Source organism: Amphiura filiformis, chromosome 13, assembly GCF_039555335.1.
Source record: "Amphiura filiformis chromosome 13, Afil_fr2py, whole genome shotgun sequence".
Taxonomy (NCBI): Eukaryota; Metazoa; Echinodermata; class Ophiuroidea; order Amphilepidida; family Amphiuridae; genus Amphiura; species Amphiura filiformis.
The window spans coordinates 137,360-157,923 of record NC_092640.1 but is presented as its reverse complement, the minus strand read 5'-3'; the positions used below and the strand labels follow the sequence as shown (position 1 = coordinate 157,923).

The window sequence follows — 20,564 nt, the reverse complement described above, 5'->3', positions numbered from 1 at the left end:
GAACGGGACCCTAATTTAATGAGAAAAACGCCGAAAAGAGAGGCCCGGCAAAAGCCGATTTGCAGACAATTTTGTAGCTACAGACAGCTCGTATTCCATATAACAACTACGGAAACCAATCAGTGCCAGAAGTGTTGATTTATATTTCATCCACTTAGGTTTGGCTTAACCCACTAAAAGGTAAAACTTTAAGGCTGATCATTTTAATTATAAATGTAGTGTGTGTGTAAAAGTATATTTCTCAAAATGGAGGAGAGCGCCTATGACTATTGTCCGTTCTGTCTACATGGTCTATGATAATTATTTTCTTACCGAAATATATTCACTTAACACAGACCACGGTTGCCAAACAAATGAGGGCAAACCGCGGGTCAAATCATTGAAAAGTCGCCCAATATTTTTTTTATCAACCGTTGGAATGAAAAGAGGATATAAAAATATAACAGAGCATGTCCTATAAACATGATAAAGAATTATTTAAAATCGTACAAATGTGAAACATGTAATATGACATATACTTAAGGGATCTGGAATGAGCGTTTTGAGCGTTTCGACAGTATTTTTGTGGGAAATGAGAGCACATCAGACATATCGAATTGCATTCTGAATACGAAGAATGTCTTTCTCATATCAAATAATTTTCATTTTTTGAAATTCACGATATAATGCAAATTTTATGACAAATTATTAAAATTTGATATTTTTCAAATTTTTGATATATAACAGTCCTCGAAGTAAATTTTATAAATCTAATGACATATTCTTAAAGTGTATGTAGCTGGGAGGAAAAGCCGACGATCAATTGAAAATTTTGACCTTTCATATTGAAGATATGGATTTTATTTCCCAAAAAGACCTATTTTTTGGGGGGGGGGGGGAAATCAATATCTTCAATACGAAAGGTCAAAATTGATCGTCGGCCTTTCCTCCCAGCTACATATACTTAAAGAATGTATCATTGAATTTATAAAATTTACTTCGAGGACTGTTATATATCAACAATATCAATTTTTAATGATTTGTCATAAAATGTGTATTACATTGTGAATTTCAAAAAATCAAAATTATTTGATATCAGGACATTCTTAGTATTCAGAATGCAATTCGATATGTCTGATGTGCTCTAATGTCCCACAATAAATACTGTCCAAACGTTCATACCCCAGCCCTTAACATAAAACAAAATAAAACGGTCATGATAATATGACATTAAGGGCGAACACCACTAATGAAGCGTCTTGGTTGAAATGCACGTGAAAATTAATGTCTTTCTTTGCTCAATTTGAGGCCTTTTTGGCTCTCATAGTTGCCTGATGTACCCCGTTACATTTTATTAAGAAACAAGGTAGTATAGTTTCTCTCCATTGATTTTGCAATAGCGTCTCCAGGAGGGGGGCTCAGAGGGCTTTCAGATTTATGCGGTGGGGGGGGCTTAATGGCTAAAATCGCCAAAAACCGCCTGATTTTACATATCCCTCTAGCGTTGGTTGTCAGTAGATTGCAGTCACTCCTCATCAAGTGTTGACAAAGACAACAGTGGTTGTTGAAACGTAGGCCTACACAGTAAGTGCATTTTCTTGGATCAGATACTACGAACTCTGGTTTACTAGTTTACTCTACCGATCCTGATGAATTTGTTCAATCAATAACGATATCTGGGGGACCAATCACAAGCCAGATTCATTTAAAGATGCATTACATCATGACCAATTTTAGTTAGGCCAGAAATTGGCCTAACTCTCCCAGCCTATTCTCATATTAGTACATGTTAACCAATGGATACGAGAAAAAGATAGTATGCATTGCCCATTGGGGTAAAATATATTGTCGTCTCACATGATATTTTAGTAATTGATGAACAAGGAATACTAGCATATTTTTACACTGTACCATGTTTGTAGCGGTTCCACACACGTTAGGGAGCGTTTCGATGAATATTGGGAGCCACCGAAAATCAAAACATCATGTGACTGCACTGCTGGTGCTGTATATGATGCGATGATAGGAGCTATAATTTCATGATTTAGTCATGACATTTCATGATTTTATGAAAAGGTAAGAGTCAATGTAAACCCCGGCCAAGATGTGTCGGGTTTTTTCTTTTGGCGTACTCCATATAATACGCTATAATTGTATGGAAACAGAATGTTTCGTCGATCATTATTCGTGGTCATCATGCCAGTCAGTGCAGGCAGTAGTCATGTGGTAGTAGTACGTACGTGGGTCAAAATTCGGAACCATTTTCATCGTTATGTTTCCGAATTTTGTCCCACAAAACGCTACAGTATAACATTTTGACCCATAAGTATAAGTAGAAAATGTGTTTAAGATTGCAAAAAAATGAAAAAAAAGCAAAAATGTAATTATAAACATGAACAATCATAATCACCAAAATACGTTCATCATATGTTCATAGCCATAGCATAGATTATAGTCCTAAAACATCTGCATTACCATGTATGTCCATGCAGCGTAGTTTCATGTTATTGCGTAGTATAGTATAGTAGTACAGGGATCTATACGATGATTCTTTTTTTGGGTGGATCACCGTATAGGCATTTTACACGTAAATTACATGTAACCTGTGCATGTGTGCACCATGCAATTGAAAAGCAGACCGGTACTGCACAGTGCCGCTGGTTACTTTGTTCTCGTCTGAAGTTAATTTTTTATTACTTCCGTGGTCCGGGTATGCGCTGGTGAATTGTGATCGCATAGACGTGACAAGGTCGCCTACTACGCACCGCGCCGACGACCAATGGTTCAACCGGCTTGTTGTCAAGTGCGTCAATCAGCGTGATTGTTTATTTCTTTTGTGTGTACGCTCGTCTACGCTTGGCGCACAGCTTGGACCACGGAATTGAAGTGTTGGATATGGGCGGGATGGATAAACAACATCTATACCCGGCTTTCCGGTCCTAAACAATGCAAGCCCTGCAAGCCCTGCTAGAACAGATAAACATCTCAAAAAATCTCTAATCCTCCTTAAATAAAGACCATATTCAAAATGGGTGATTGTATTACAAATCTGTAAAATGTGTTGAAAGCAGCATTTATTTCTGCACATTTTACACCTCATTTGTAGAAATTGACTAAATATTGATGTCACAGTGTACATTTAAATCAATGTAACCCAAGATTTGAAAGTTGCAGTAAATTGTATTGATTTTGTCTTCAGCATAATGAAAGGAAATCTGTGTAATGATATCTGGGGCGTAGGTAAGTGCAACTTTCAAATCTGGACCTCACTACATAAATTGACCGGAGACGTTTTATTGTTTTCTGGGCTATTGTGTCAAATGAGGTGTCAAAATGCGCAGAAAATTCTGCTTCCAACGCATTTTACCAATGTGTAAATGGCCATTATTTAGAGGGGGGGGGTTAGTTACTTTTTTGAGATGTTTATAAGATATACGCATGCATACTCGCGAGCTATTTATGCAACGTGCGAGCAATGTAGGCTATGTTTGTGCGCGTCCAATCACCATGGACTGAGCAAGTAAACATTTTCTCACGTAAGGAACAGACCTAGTTTTAAGTAAAAAATTATGGTATTTTTAGTTGTGGCGGAATATTAGGGGGCTGGCATTTTCTTTGGAAGGGGGGGGTCCCAAAAATACTGGGGGGTCATAGAATTTTCAGACCAAAAATACTATAGGGGGGTTATAATTTTTTTAACACCCAAAATAGGGGGGGTTATAGAATTATTAAGGGCTGGTGACTTAAAATTTTTGCGCGCTGCGCGCGCATTATTTAACTTCGCAGTCGAAATGTGCGTACAATCTATGCAAAATTTTTACACGTTCTGCGCGCCTTCTTTACACTTACAATAAAAATTTTACCGCGCTCCACACACTTTCCTCACTTTTAAGTTTTGACACGCTCCGCGCCTTAGTTCCGGCAATGAATAATTTTTCTTGAGTCTGTGTAGTTGGAAGGGTGGGGGGGGGGGTCATAAAATTTTTCGACCCGCGATAGGGGGGGGTCGTAAAAAAATTTTGCCCGCGATGGAGGGGGGGTCATAAAAAATTGACTCCGGTCCACCGACATATTTGGGACCCCCTTCCGAAGAAAATGCCATCCCCTTATTTTGCGATAATGACAAACTTATTTGCATATTCTGCCTATAAATTTATCAATAATACACTCTGCAGTTTAGTGCAAGGACCAATCAACTTCATTATTATGTCTTCAGAATCTCTTGCATCCTATACTTTGTACATAACCTGGCTGTCTGATAAATCTGTGTATCGGCTGTCCGATAAATTTGTGTATCTGTCTGTAACCTCTTCATAGAGTTCATATTTCATATATACTAGTTTATATACAAAAGTCACCATGTATGTCTCTTTTGGTGTGATTTTTTTGCCGTAGTATGACCACTTTTTTTGACCAAAAACACATATTTGACCAAAAATCACATTTTAACCAAAAATCACTTTTTGACCAAAAATCAAATTTTGACCAAAAATCAAATTTTAAGCAAAGTCATGTTTTTTACCAAAAAAATGTTTTCTACTAAAACTCATGTTTTTTTACTAAAAATGTTTTCGACCAAAAAAAGATTCTGAAGACATAATAATGATAAAATTGGACGGTTCATATTTCAATTACTAGTAGTTTATATATACAAAAGTCACCATGTATGTCTCTTTTGGTGTGATTTTTTTTGCCGTAGTATGACCAAAAATCAAATTTTTGACCAAAAATCACTTTTTGACCAAAAACACATTTTGACCAAAAAACACATTTTGACCAAAAATCACTTTTTGACCAAAAATCAAATTTTTACCAAAAATCACATTTTTTTACCAAAAATCACATTATTTACCCAAAAATCACACATTTTGAGCAGAAATCAAATTTTAAGCAAAGTCATGTTTTTTACCAAAAAATGTTTTCTACTAAAACTCATGTTTTTTACTAATATTAGATTCTGAAGACATAATAATGATAAAATTGGACGGGTACTTTCGCATGATACCTGAATTTATTGATCTCGCTATTGACGTATTATTGGCGTATTATGCAAAATATAATAATACCTTTAAGAAGAGTAAAACTACATGCAAGCATATTTTTAAAGTTAAGTGGTATCAGTATTACACATACGTACCACTGTTTATGAAAGCTCAACGTCCTTACAAATGTGGTAGTATTTAGCTATAGTATACAGCTTAAAAATGTAAAAACTATAGCCAGGGGCAGATTTAGAGGGGGCGTGCCCCTCTATTTTTTGCAGATTGGCGCCTGACTCTGTGTATTTTTGCAGAGCAGCGCCTGACTTTGTGTGGGTGCCAAGCTCGGCGCCCCTCTATTGAAAATGTCTGGATCCGCCCTGATAACCTTCTAATATGAGAATTGTCCTCTCTAGGCGAGATTGAAAAAAAAAATAGGGCGGACTCGCCCAGGTCTCCAGATATACGATTTTTACCCCTAGCTCATGGTGGAAGCATTGAGGCTGACACTTTGTGTCGAGAACCGCACACCCCAAGAACTGCAAAAATGAAGTTTAAGCTGTGAATTTACAATATTATTTTATTTCAATTCAAAGCATATATATTCCATACATATGATAGTGGGCAGTTATTGAATTGAAGCCGTATAATAATAAAGATGATATCATCACTGCTCTTCTCCACCCGACTCAATAGCTCAGTTGGTAGGGCATCGGTCCGGTGATTCAACGGTTCCAGGTTCAGTTATGTATGAGGGCGGTCAAGTTTGTAGAACAAGGTATGCTACTTTGTCGCACAGTAATGAATTGGCCTCATTTGAAAGCTTGTTCCTTCAAACCATTATTGCAGCAGTATTCGATGTTTGCATCGATGTATATATATGGTTAATAGGACACGGTACCCTGCAGAAGAAGCCTATCTCCTTGAATTCTACCAAAAGGGTCATCATATAATTTGCTCCCTACGGAGGTGAAAATGCAAATGAAATTCAATTTAATGTGCAGTTGCTGTAAATGCTGAAGAAGTCGGTGGTATTCAACAAAATAGTCCTTCGAGTTCAAGGATGGCATGAGCGTCCTTGAAGATCATCCAAGGTCCAAAAGATTTCACACCACCAAATAGTAATATATGGTTGTGCGCCCTTGAATTTCAATTATCAGAAAAACCCATGCATTAATTCCCAATTTAAGCATTAAAATGAGCAGAAATTTCCATACTGTTAGCCAAATTTGGATTGATCATGATTAATTATTAATTCCTGCTAGTATATACCACAGATGGGAGAGATGAAGTATAAAATGATTATAAGCAGCCTTTTCTTTACAGAAACCCTGGCACGATTTTGCCTGTAAATTAGGTAATTCCCAGACATAGGCTTCGAGGTCCAGTCATAAAAAATAATGACGGTCAACCTATATTTTTACCCACCCAGAGGGATCAGGCTGGCTAATTTCAACTATCATAGCTGTCGCTAAGAACCGAGTCTTGGGTAATTCCCAGACATAGGCATCGAGGTCCAGTCATAAAAAATAATGACGGTCAACCTATATTTTTACCCACCCAGAGGGATCAGGCTGGCTAATTTCAACTATCATAGCTGTCGCTAAGAACCGAGTCGCTCCTGCAAAGAATAAATGAGGTTTTAAAAGGCAAATTTAGTACATATCTCTATATGGGGATTTATTTGGTGGTGTGAAATCTGCATTGGCCTGTGTGTATGAGTCTAGCTGGAGCAAACTTTGATTGAGCCCTGTGCTGAATAAAGTTTTGATTATAAGCATTTGCATTCATTGTGAGACACTTTTGATTATGATTTATGTAGTTTACTAGCTAAAATTGCAGAAAAGGCACCATTTACTGGTAATGTACCAATGGTAAGGTGAGTTCTGACCCATGGGAGATTGTGTGCATGTTTAATGTGTGCACGTTTTGTTTACAATTGAATACCTGAGTGGAAGAAGGGCCCAACTCCAATTTTGTACAAAAATAAGTTAGACTCAGTATTTTATTGCCAGCAGATTATTCTTCCTTGTGTGTGAAAGATGAGCCAAAATGCCCTCTCTAAATAGTCTTCCATGTACACTTAATCATGGTTTTCATGGAAGAAAGGCCCAACTCCATGGAGTTGGGCCCTTCTTCCACGAATATTGGGTTAAAGGGGAATTTCGTTCATCCATGAAATCTGCTTTTCACTGCAATAAACTTTCCGTGCTAACATATTACATGCTTCTACTTGTGCAATTAATGGATAATTACCAACTTTCTGTAGCTATTTATAACACATTTGCTTACGGAACTGGCACTTGCATTTTATTAGTGGAAGAAGGGCCCAACTCCAACCCGTATTAAGATCTGTACCGTTGCCATGGAAACATCATATATAATTTTGAATGTATGTAATATTGTATGTTTATGTATTACAGGTCCCCTGAAATTGACAACATTCTGCCTATAAAACTTTTCCAAATATTAAGTTTTTTCTTAATATCTCAAAAACAGTTTTGATGGAGTTGGGCCCTTCTTCCACTCAGGTATTCAATTATAATGTATGCATGATATGGATATCAATGCAATGCGCAGAAAGCATCATGAACTTATCGTGAACTTGTGCGCTGGAGATCATGAAATGAACGCCAAGATCAGGTAAGCTTACCTTGTACATGTACAAGGTAGGTTAAGCTTTAATTAAGATTTCACCTAAAAAATTGCCCCATGTAATTCAACATTTATAACTCATGGTCATGTTTTCATGTATGCTTCTGCGTGTCTGCAAATTCATGAAAGCCTAAGAAGCTTTTAATTTCATGTTTGTTTGTTTTTATGTTTGTTTGTTTGCATGCATTACATGCATGACTATAGACCTTGGATTGATGATGAACCTCGACAATTTGCAGTACGTGGCGAGTGCATGGAGCAGAGGTAGAGAAACACACAAGAGGATCATCCAGAATGTCATTGTGGTTGTTGGGAGTGGACTGCTGCACCAATGTGCATGAGGTATGGTGCCATGGTAATCATAATTGTCTGTCCGCACTAGTCCTGTCAGTCTCCGTTTGCACCCCGTCCTTGTCTGTTGTCTGTAGGCGTCTTTTGTTTCTGCACTGAGGGCAATCATGTCTTACGAGCTTTGCTCTTGTGATTGTCCTACCATCCTTTTCTTGATATTTTGTTATTGTTATATAATATGATGGTGAAATAAACTTGAACTTGATAATGCTATCTTCAGTAGATAGCATATCAGGTACACAATTCTGCTTGAAAATAGATTTTAACCAGCTTTCTTGCTCAAGTTATATGCTAAATATATTAAGTTAATTTACAGATAGTCTGAAATAGGAAACAAGACACATGCTACTGCCTTCAGATTTCACACCACCAAATAGTACCTTATAATTATATGTTGAAATTGGTTGAGAATTAGAGAAACGATACTCCAAAACCTAAAATAAAAAGTTGCACTTTTGTGTTATATTAATAATGAAAGCACAATGCTAGATTTTTGTGCTAATCAATGAAAGCACGTACAGAGCTAGTTATCTTTTTTCAAATGCTTTATGGCATGCAATGTGGCAAACTGCAACTTTTAAATTTGCATCTTCCTTGGGTTTTTGGATCTTTGTGTCTTTATTTCTTGAACAATTAATGCCAATTATGACATGCCTGCCTTTATTTAGGATAATTATAGGGGATGAACGTAACTGGTACCTTAGTTGTTTGGCTTACTGTGTAATGGTTGTGCACCCTTCAGAAAAACCCATGCACTCCCAATTTAAGCATTAAAATGAGCAGAAATTTGCATAATTTTAGCCAACTTTGGATTGATCATGATCAGTAACAGGGCTGTCAACTTTTTGGAATTGCTTGGCGTGAGACAGGGGAGTACCGGGATTTACCGACTACAATGTTCATTTTGACCCCATGATTTTATATTTGAGCTACGGTGCCGAGAATCTGAAAAGTGCTTGGGGGGACAACAAATTATTTTGACGATGTGTGAGATTTTACTCATTTTCCAGCTTTTTGCGTGAGATTTACTACCTTGACATGAGACCGTGAGAAAGTGACCTAATGTGTGAGACTCACGGCCAATGCATGAGAGTTGACAGCCCTGTTAGTAATATTAATTCCTGCAAGTATACCACAGATGGAAGAGATCAAGTATGTTTTAATGATTTTAAGGGGCACTAACTACACCCCTGCACTGGAAATTTTATTTCAGCACAGACAACAGTTGTGGAGTTACAGTCAAAAATGAGGGAAACCAATAATTATTTGATCAATAAATCAATAACTACTTGCTATGAGTTGCTGTAGTAGTTGTAGTCCTTGCCCCTATAATGTACATATCTTACTTGTCACCAATGTGTTATAATATTTGAGAAAAGTGCAAAAATAGGCACAAAATTGGCCAGGGGTGTAGTGACCCCCTTAAGCAGCATTTCTATACAGAAACACTGGCACGATTTTGCCTGTAAATTAGGTAATTCCTAGACATCATAGACTTCGAGGTCCAGTCGTAAAAAATAATGATGGTTTGGTCAACATAATTTTACCCACCCAGAGGGATCAGGCTAGGGCTAATTTCAACCATCATAGCTGTCGCTCCTGCAAAGAATAAATGATGTTTTCTGATTTAAGCAAATTTAGTACATATCTCTATGGGTGTTTATTTGGTGGTGTGAAATCAATTAAAGGCTTGCTGATGTCACCATGCAGTTATATGATATGGTCATTTTCACGGTAAAGGGTGTAACTTTGGATTTTTAACATTTTAATCCGGAGTGTTCTAATAAAGCCACAGAATTCCATGATTTTTGGCCACATAAGTCATCTAGTTAGCAGCTACCTTGGGTAGCATAATCAGCTTTGGGAGTTACTGCGTTCAGTTTTAGCAGGCTTAAATGTACTTAATATTGCCATTTTGAAAAACTATAAAAAACAGTAACATTTTGTAAAACCCTGTGTTTTCTTCAGTTAGTTCATGGATAATTTTTCTTATCCTGAAAGTACAGTCATATGTTCAGTAAACACTGCCACATTAGATTTAATTGTGAACAGCCCTGTATTTTTGAGAACCGGACTTCGATATTTGTCGTTTCGGAGGCTTCATTTTCCGTTAACAATTGTTAACAAACTTTGTGGGTGTAGCTTTGGTTCATAATTCTTGGTTATTTCTTCACTTCTTCTTGATTCATAACAGTTGTTATCGTAACTTGAAATGGGTAACAAAAATTAGTCTATTTGCAAGCTTTTAAAATTTTTATAAAATCTTGACTTCAAAGAGCCGTTTTTCCGTTAACTTTTTTGAAGCCTCCGAAACAAACTGTTCAGCAAGCTTGTGCAAATATAAATAAAAGAGCTCATCCAATCTATTTATCAAAATGTAGCAAAGTAGATCCTCAAGTCACATGTTTTTAAATCGTGGAGATATATATCACCGTTTGAAAATGGGACCCAATACAAACTTTCCGTTAACAATTGAAGCCTCCGAAACAAATGAAGCCTCCGAAACAACAATAAGATTAATTATCATCTATGCATATCTAAATTGGTGTGTTTCATACTGATATCTGCATTGTAATTATTACTTGATATGTGCAGAATGTCATAAATTAAAAAATTTTTGACATTATGGTTAATGTTTGAAAAATATACTGATACCCAAAAAGCCTGTTTCGGAGGCTTCACATGCAAAAAACACCATACTTAACAAATGGGTGAAAAAATTAACATGTGATAAATCTACAATATCTGCCGCATAGAATCATTGATTCAATATACACAAGAAAATAACAGCTTAGATGATCCCAACACTGTTGTTTTCAAAAAAACTACTTCTGCAATGTTTAACAATTGTTAACATGAAGCCTCCGAAACAAAAAAAATGACTTGCTGTGATAATTTAATTTTTGTCACAACTGAAATTCAATACTTAGAACCAAAGCATGAAAATTGGTAATTGTGATATTTTTTACCTATTTTTTTATGTCAACTTGTAGTGGTTAGCCAAATATTTTACTTTTATGATCACCTGTGTTGTTAACTGAATTCCTCCGAAACACAAATCGCTTGAATTGCCAATTCTAAAAAATAACTCCAATTTCTGTGAAACTTGGCTGGGAGGTTCCTTTCATCAAGTAGTATTTGTACATGAAGTTAGACATTCAAATTATTTTAGGAACCCAATTAAAACTTAAAAAATATGTTTAAGGTTTGGAAATTTCCATTGTAAATGACACTTGATGTTAAAATTTTCAAAACTGCAATTACAAACATAGCAAAACATGGTATAAAATTTAACTTATATCTGTTGACTTACTTTGGAATGGGATTTCACATGTATTCCAGCTTTCATGTCATAATTTTCTGAGGTTATGTAAAATACATTTTTTCTTAGATTTTAACCAAAATGTTATGGAAATGTCAATTTTTTTATTAGAAATCAAAAGGTTTAAGCCTTGAAACATTATTTTACTGGAATTTAAGTTGCTTCTATGCATGATTTCAGTAAACAGAAACATTTAAGTGGTTTGAAATTTTGACCCAAAAAATCAAAAGTTACACCCTTTACTGTGAAAATGACCATATACATTCTGGTACAGGGGCATTGATGATGAATAAAGAACCAAACAAGAAAGATGAGATAACTCTGATGAAAGTGTTTTCAAAATAAATCTAGATGTGGGTCCCAAAGTCTTCATGCAAAAAATGTATACCAGTTGTCCTAATCAGGTGCACCCTCCTATACACTTAGAATGAAGAAGTTGCATCTAAATGTAACAAAAGGTGATAAGACGTACGATCACTGGAATTATGGGCCAGATTTTGTAATTATGCACATATTAAGAAATGAAAGCTGATGAGACTATTATACCTGATATATCCGGTATAACATATTCATTCCAATAAGCACCCAGGGCGCTTAACAAAGTCATTTTAGGTGGTTTACCTAGTTTACCTAATTTTTTTCGTAAGGGGTGTTGAATGGAGACAAATTTACGTATGTTTTAAAAAGGTCCTGAGACGTTCTAGTAGCTAGCATTTCAGATGTAGAAAATGTATTGCAAGTTTACACAGGACTTGTAGTCCTCCAGCTATTTCACTGTATCGACAACTTTTTGTCACTTCAACATACATGGTATTCTTTAGCAAATTGGAAATTTCCTGGGTGGGCGCTTATTAGGGCATGGGTGCTTATTGGAACGAATACGGTAATAGTCCCTGATAAAAAGGCATGAGTTTTCATTGCTCTAGTTCATTTAACCGAAATGTGGCATATATTAAATGTAGTACTTAAAATAAAAAACAATACCACCACCCTTACCTAAATACATACCCTTCAAATAACCTTCACATAGTCTTTCATATTATAGTCTTCGAATTCTGTTTGAATGCTATACATATAATAGCCTTCAAATCATATACAATGCAGTTGAATACAGCAAATAGTATTAGAATATTATAGAATAGTCTTCGAATACTATTTAGTCTTCGCATAGTCTTCGCATAGTCTTCTATAGAGCCGAAATATGCAAATGAGTTGAAGACTATTTGAAGGCTATACTGAATAGTATTCGAAGACTATACAATGAATAGTATCCGAAGGCTATATGAATAGTATTCGAAAGGATTTTGATTGAAGATTGAATATGTAGATCTGAAGATTAATGAAGGCTACCACATCAGCCAGGGCATTCCCAACATGGATCTTTTAGGGGTCACAACAATACAATCAATGAACACAACAGCACAAATTGAAATAATTGAGCTAGATGGCCAATTTAATTCTTCTCTACCTCACCCTTTTCACTCTTAAGTATACTTGAATATCTACTTTCTGTATGCATCATGTGTCCATAATAGTGCACTAGCATGTACATGTGTAGCTGTCAACAAAACAATTATGATCAGTAAAGTGCACAATTTAAATATTTTGACTCTTTCCAAGCATATAACTTGATAAGAATCAACATACAGGTTTTGTATGTGCTCTACTGATCAGGATCTCTATCTTTACAATGGAAATTATCATGCTTATACCTACAGCAAAAATAAAAGAACATCCCACGTGATGCAATTGCATCATCATGCGAGCACACATATGGACACGGCCCGGGCCCGGGGTACGAAAAGCTTGGCCGTCCAAGGTAAACTCCTGTGGCAATTAGTGATCCCTGTTGCACGCTTGTCTGCAGCACCCAAGAGGTCCGTGATTCAAAACAGCACCTGATGAAAAAGTTTTCTCTCCTTTCTTACTATATTTCCTTTCCCCTCGCCAAAAAGCCCCTGCTTATAAATTCAGTTAGGGTTAATGCCCCCGGTCCTTTCTATGCGTATTACATTGATCCCCATAAGTCACGGCTATGTCCCGGTAGTGTGGCGACCAAATAAGTGGTCCCCGGCTGCTAAGTCCCTGCTATTGCCTGGGTCCCGGGGGATGGGGATTGCAATTGACAGGTGCGAATACATGCATGTCCCTTGAATAACATGGATTATTTATGTTGCATCAGATTCTTAACATTTGATTATCTAGCAATAACACTATATGCTTAAATTATCAATAAAATGAATGACTGCAATTAAGCTACCTTACATATGTATGAAAACATTAACAAGGACCATGGTTTTGTATGTGCAAACTGCAAAATTGGAAATGTATGTGGAATACATATATGTATATATAAGCTTACATTTTTACTCCTTTTTTGTGCACAGCTGAATGTCCAAATGACTTACCTGATGATTACAGCACATAATAAGTTCACACAAACCATTTAAACATGTACATACAATGTACAATACCCAAAATGATGAAAAAATCCCAATATTTCCTCTATAAGCATGCAGCCAGTGCACTTCCACTCAACTGCCATTTTATATTTGAAATAGTTTGACCTGGCCATGACCTATAATCATTTCTACTTCCTGAATGGTATTTGAAGAGTATTTGAAGACTGTAATAGCATTCATCATGTTCATGTTTTGTAAGGGTATATTGAATACTATAATACTATTCAACTAGTACATGATACTATTCAACACTATTCGAGATAACTGAATCGAATAGTATTTCAGCTTGAATGGTGTTGAATGGTATAAAACTAGTAAAATACCCTTCGAATATTATTCGAAGAGTATTTGAAGACTATAATAGTATTCATGTTGGGCAATAGCAAAGCTGTTCATACCTAAGAAAATTCACTTTCCCGGTATAGACCATTCATCAGGGACACCTGATTATTAGGCCCTGATTCATGTTTTATAATCAGTATTAGGCTTGGATATAAGAAGACATGAGGAGGATCTTACTTGTTATGAAGATTTTACTAAGCTTTCAAAATGTTTTGTATTTCAGAAACAACAAGCTATTTTTGATCTGGCATTTACCTGTATGGTCATAGGGTGATCTAGTCAGCAATTTTCTGTGAAATCCCACTGACTCTTGCTTTCTCTGCACTGGCTGCCACCAGCTGATCTTCAAGTTGCAGGAAGTGTAAGTTTCAAAGGGCTAAGAAGCTCTCAGGTCAAGAAAGAAGGATCCTTTCAAAGACGTATGTTTTCAGGATTAATCAGGGATTCCTGATTTGCCAAATTTCCATATATTGTCAGCCAATTTTAAGACTTTTAAAGCCAAATGCATGTCTTCTTTCCTGATTTTTGTGTGGATTTTCAGGGTTTATTCTTCAGGTCTATTTACTTTTACATCAGTTAGTCATCAGGGAAGCATTTATTGGTGCATTTTTATTGCAATTTTCAAACTGCCTCAAATGCTTCAAGTTTACTTTTATGTCTAGCATATCAATTTTGTGGTGTTTTCTTGCCTGTTTAGCGTATAAACATGGTGATTTAATTGTGACTATTGGAGACTTTATTGATAAACAATTCATACGTTTCCATGCATGAAACCATTTAAAATCTATGATGAAACACATCACATCTCCAGTGACTGCCCTGCCCAGAGAAAAATGGATAGCTGAGCTGTTTAATCAGCTGAGTTTTCCATGGTCAGGTCAGAGAGATTAAGGGAATGATAAATTAAACTGGTCTACTACAGAGTGTAAATTGGGGAATGAAGTTGGGTCATTTGGTGGCCAAATGACATAACTGATGTAGTGACATTGCAACAAGCATAGACGCATTATGCCATGCAAGGCTTCACAATTTCCTTTTCGAAAATTGGAGAAAATCACTGATATCCACCGATGGTCTGAGCATGCATGTAAAAAAGTGACTGCTGTGTGATTTGCTATAATTTTCAAGTTGTCACCGAATGAAAATTAGTTGATAAACTTAAAATTGCACCATTTTTGGTAATTAAGCTTATACAGGGTGTAACAATAAAATTGGTACAATTTTGAAAATAGAATGACACGTACAAGTATGCCGCTTAGTTTTTGGTTTAATATTTATATGTCTATCAAGATAATTTCTTTAGCCATCAGATAAGCTTTGTTCTAATAAAACCGATAGAATACAAGTGAAGATATGGCCAATTATGTAACCTAGTCTAAAACCGCTTGGGCCACTTTTGTCTAAGTGTTACAAAAGTGACTGAATATATTTGAACCATGGACCAGTTGGACGGCGCTCAATTGTGATTTGTTTTAAACAATGGGGTATTCAAAGTGGTAGAAATGATTACATAATAGAATATCTCGTTGATATTTTGAAAGTCGCATCTAAGCACTGACATTTATACAACCTAATTTACTAATTCCCAATTCATGTTGGAAGAGCATATTTTTATGGTAATGACATTCGGTAGCACATGGAGTCAACCAGAAACCATACGATTGTTCATAGCTCAACTCACTCCTTCCATCAAGGCATACAATTACATATAACTATGAGAAGTATGTAGAATAAATGCATAAATGTTGGCAATAGTGGTTACCTAGAACAGCTCGAATCTCAGCTGAACTAAGTTTTATTGTTTTGTACTTGTGGATGCAAAAATGTTCTCAGGGTTATGAGAAATTGTATTTTTTATAAGATTAATTGAAAGAAATTTCATTTACAGACTTCATTTACAGATTTTAAAGAAATATCATAATTACTTATTAAGTTCATGTTAAATATAAGAAGAAACACCACTTATAATTATTTCGTGCCAGTTATTTGATTTTTAATGCACGATAAACATATATATGCAGCTCAACAACTTTCTCCTCCTCACTTATAAATGTATTAATGGTCTTGCACCTGTCTATCTTCAAGAACTCATACAGCATTACACGCCTCCATGTAGTCTTCGATCGTCAAGACAATTTCGTCTAACTAGCTCCTCATCTTCTACTCAGTATGGTCATCGCTCATTTTCTATTGCTGCCTCTGAACTTTGGAACAGTTTACCATTACATGTGAAAACCCCAAATTTTTGATCGCCCACCACGCGAAAACTATAAGGGCTAGGAAACTAAAACTTGCAGGTTTTTCTAATGGCTATAGGTATAACATTTGAGTGAAATTTAAAGAAATTCTGAGAGGGTAGTGCAGGAGCCATCTGTTGAATTGACATGGACTGACCCTATAACATTTGTGCCATAACTCTTTTTAGATTTTTTCTGAGAAGTCAAAATGCAATTGTACAAATTTTATTGTTACACCCTGTATATTGTTGCCATGTAGTAAAAAAAGCGCAGTGATTTGCAGTGCCCTACGCACAGGCACAATGCCTAGACCTTGATCCACAAGCCTCAGCACACTTCACAGGTTGTTGCTGACCACTACGGTTCCCCATCATTCCATAAACCATTAAACAGCAAATCAGGGACTTCACTGCTTCAAGAGCACATACCCTAGACATTCCACAATTCACCTTCGCAACCATGCAGGATCAGCTCCCCGAGTTTCGTACAGGTTTAATATACAACAAGACAAATTAGCAGTAAGTTCCTGTCCAGGGGAATTTCAAGCTTACTCAATTTTTCCATGTGAGCGTACTAGACACCGCCAGGGTTCGAACCCGCAGCCTCTCGCACCATAGTCGCACGCCTTATCGATTGAGCTAACTTGACTGAGATGAGTAATCCATGCCCTCTGATACTGTCTATAACCCTGACCCTGCTCATAATCCTCACCCTGCCCATAAACCTAACCGTGACCCTACCCATATCCCTAGCCCTAACTGAATCATAAGCCTAATTTTCATCAGTGCTAACCATAATTTTCACCAATAACCCTATGCAAGGCTCGCAACCCTAATATTCATCATCAGAGCTTGTAACCCAAATTGTCATTGTTACCTCTCTAGGCTAGGCTTCATTCTGTTATTTTTTGTGATAACCCAAGGCCAATATCTTTAGCTGTTTACTCATAATTGCAGTCATGTTTGCAACACTAAAGTTGTCTTCTTGTGCTTATGCAATTTGTTTGTATTTCTGTTATTTGTATGTAGATTATTAAAATGGCTGGGGAAAATTCCACCAATCTTGATTAACATCAGCATGTGGGTGAGTGCACAATTTTCAATCATTCAGTACAATTTGTCATTGCTATCAGGAAAAAATTATACCATATTAATTAGCTTGTTTGCATCTAGCCAAAACAACTTAATGGAAAAATTATGTTTTGAAAAATGGAAAAGTATGTGGCATGTTACTTTAGAAATACATTAGGAAAGGCTTAAAAACAAAACAATTAGATCCTGTTTCATGTTCAGTCCTCATGTAGGGGCCTTGGTTTAAAAGATTTTCTATGAAAAAATAACTGGATCCAACTTTTTACTGAGCGTCAATCTGTAATATTTCAGAAACACCAATCTATATGGCCTAATCTACAGTTTTTGGTAGAAAAGAATGGCAGTTGGTGACATGTTCAGAGCGTGCACAGCATTAACATGGAAGTGGGGTTCTGATTGGCTGATTAAATCATCTGACAATCATAACAACAGACCGATAATCTGATTGGCCAATTACGTGTCAAAGTGTTGGCCTGTGCACACAAAGCTCTGCCTATGTCGCTCATTAACAGGGTGCTCGCGTCAATCATGGGACTGCCGTTCTTCTCTGAAATCGAGTGTATAGAACTCTGTGTATGTTTTCTTTGCACATGTTGTCCAAGAAAGAGTTCTTACCATAGCAATGTGTAATATTTTGGATATTTTAAATTTAGATCGAGTAAAAATATAAGTATAAGTTTCAGATATACTTTTCAGACATTTTAAAGATATTTTGATTTTCCCTGTGCTAAAATGTATGTCTCTGCACTGCTGGATGCAGTTAAGTTTGTTTTATTTTCTTGTTCCTTTTTCAGTTCAATGTTGCAGTTTGTCATCAGATTGTGTCTGATGTTTGCTCACTCCCCACATGTAATTCTTTACATGTTAACATTTGTCCTAAATGCATTTGCCTGCACCAATCTGGGATGATGGATTGAAAGGTAATAACCTTTGGGTAAAAGGTAGGTATACTATTCATTGTATGACTGTATATCAGTAGAAAATTGATTTCAGTGTACAACTTTGAAGAAAAATATAGGGATAGCAATAGTCAATATTCAGTCTTAGTGATTATGTCATACCTTACAGTAGTTACTGATTCACGTCTGGTTTGCACACCTGTTAGCAACCCATTGACTTTGTCTTGTGATCATTTTGATTGTGGTTCCGAACACAGTCAGCGTGAACCAGTTGACCTGTCAACAATCAATTTTGATGTCACAATAAGATGGCAAATACTGCAACACTGCATCTCAAAACATCCAATTAAATGAACACTGTTGGAATTAATTGATTATTTTGTTGAAAAAACTTGTCACATTTTATTCATAGAGTTGAAAATGCATATATATTGGGAGCTTAATTCCCCAAATGATGTCACAACATAGAGGTGCCGTGCTGTAAGATTGATGTGATTTATATCGTTCCCGATTTACCACTGAGAATAATCTTTGCAGCTAACTACCACAAAATTGCTATTTATAAATACATGAAGTAAATTAGTAAGGGTGCCATAATTTCTGAATTATTCATGCACTACATGTAAATACAGAAGTGTACATTTTGGAAAGGCAAAGAGTCAACAAATCTATATAATCACAGATTTGGTGTAAGAACAACAATTGTGGACATATTTGGTGTAAGAACCACCAGATGCCTGCTGTCACACTCCAAATTGGAAGTGAGGCCATTTGAACCATTGGAAACAGTCCGAAATCTTGGAGTTGTCTTCGATAACAGCATGACCATGCATGCGTAACCAAATTTCGTCACTCACACACAGTGTTTCATTCCACGTTTGGAATATCTCCCGCATCAGACAATTCTTGGACTTTGATACTAGTAATGACATTATTCGCTCACTTATCTTATCCAGACTTTATTATGGCAATGTTCTCCTCATGGGTGCCAATTGTTATGGCTCACCTTCAGACTCTTCAAAACTGGGCTGCAAAAATCATCTTTTGTGCAAAGAAAAGGGACAATGTATCGCCACTTTTATATCAGCTCCACTGGTTGTCTGTAGAGGATAGAATAACTTCAAAGCCATGCTGTATATTTTTAAATGTCTTGCCGGCATTGGACCAGAATACCTGACATCTTGTCTGGAACTTAAGAATCATCGCGAGGGCCGTAGATCCGCCTCAGATCGCACACGTTTGAATGTGCCGATCATACGCAGTTGGACTTTCAAATCCGCTGCCGACAAGGCATTTACCTACAATGCTCCTTTGATCTGGAACAATTTACCGTCTGAGCTGTACGTGCGAAGTGCTCAAACAGTCTCTGCTTTTAAAACAGGCCTTAAATTCACCTGTTTCCACAAATATTTGTTTTTCAATTGTTTCTTGTATATATTTTGCATATGTTTTGGTTTTTCACGCTGTGATCTTTTGAAATGGTGTGTTACAAAAGCTCTCATGTATGTATGTATGTATGTATGTATGCATCATGTGACGCTTTCCACTTGCACAATTTTTTTGAGATGGGCTGTTTTCTACCATAGTTCTACCGATAAATATTTCAAATTCTGCTGTAAAATTAAATACATACGTCAATGATGGAGCTATTTTGTTCACAAAATGTAATTTCCACTCAGTAATGAACATTGGAAAATCAATGAAATCACATTTTGCACTTTGATCAAAGCTCGCTATAGAATGCTACAACTCTCATTCTTTTTGCTGTTAATTGCGCTTACTTCCGGTAAATCCACAACTCCTCCCACAGTTTGATAAAAAAAGTATCAAAGACAACAGACAACAACCATAGGAGCATGATACACTCTATCAGGCTAATTAAGTACTCACACAGTTAATATTTTTAAGGTCTTGCTCGATCATTTCTTTCAATGCTTGCAGGACAGAGTGGGGAGTCTGAGGGGATATGTCTCCCACCCCACAAGTTGGATTTTTTTTCAAAGAGAAGTCTCATTGAAGCCATTTGACACACATTTTTACCCCCATATTGAATAACACACCTCAAAATGTGGGTCTAACTTACATGATGCATGGGTTTATGAGGGAGGATGAGCCCCCTCCAAAGTTGAGGGGGATGTGCCCCTTCAGAAATTAGCCCTCAAAAATCATTTAATTATTCTTGGTTAAAGTAGCACAGACCTCAAAATGTTTTCTGAAGCTTTCAAATAAAGACTATAGTTGTGTTTA

The 20,564-nt window shown here is 36.4% G+C and overlaps 1 long non-coding RNA gene across 5 annotated transcripts in view; it reads left to right on the top strand.

Moving 5' to 3' along the window:
• Window positions 1–1,747: 1,747 nt before the first annotated feature.
• LOC140167869 (uncharacterized) overlaps window positions 1,748–20,564 on the top strand; it is a 30,517-nt gene continuing 11,700 nt past the window's right edge. Inside the window, exons 1-5 of one of the 5 annotated variants that reach the window (XR_011861077.1) lie at window positions 1,748–2,055; window positions 7,818–7,955; window positions 14,314–14,451; window positions 17,356–17,410; window positions 18,213–18,338. This is a non-coding gene — a long non-coding RNA (uncharacterized lncRNA). Of the gene's footprint in view, window positions 2,056–6,481; window positions 6,838–7,817; window positions 7,969–14,313; window positions 14,452–17,355; window positions 17,411–18,212; window positions 18,339–20,564 lie in introns of those variants that run through there. The other 4 variants (XR_011861078.1, XR_011861081.1, XR_011861079.1 and 1 more) reach the window with 4 other exon arrangements.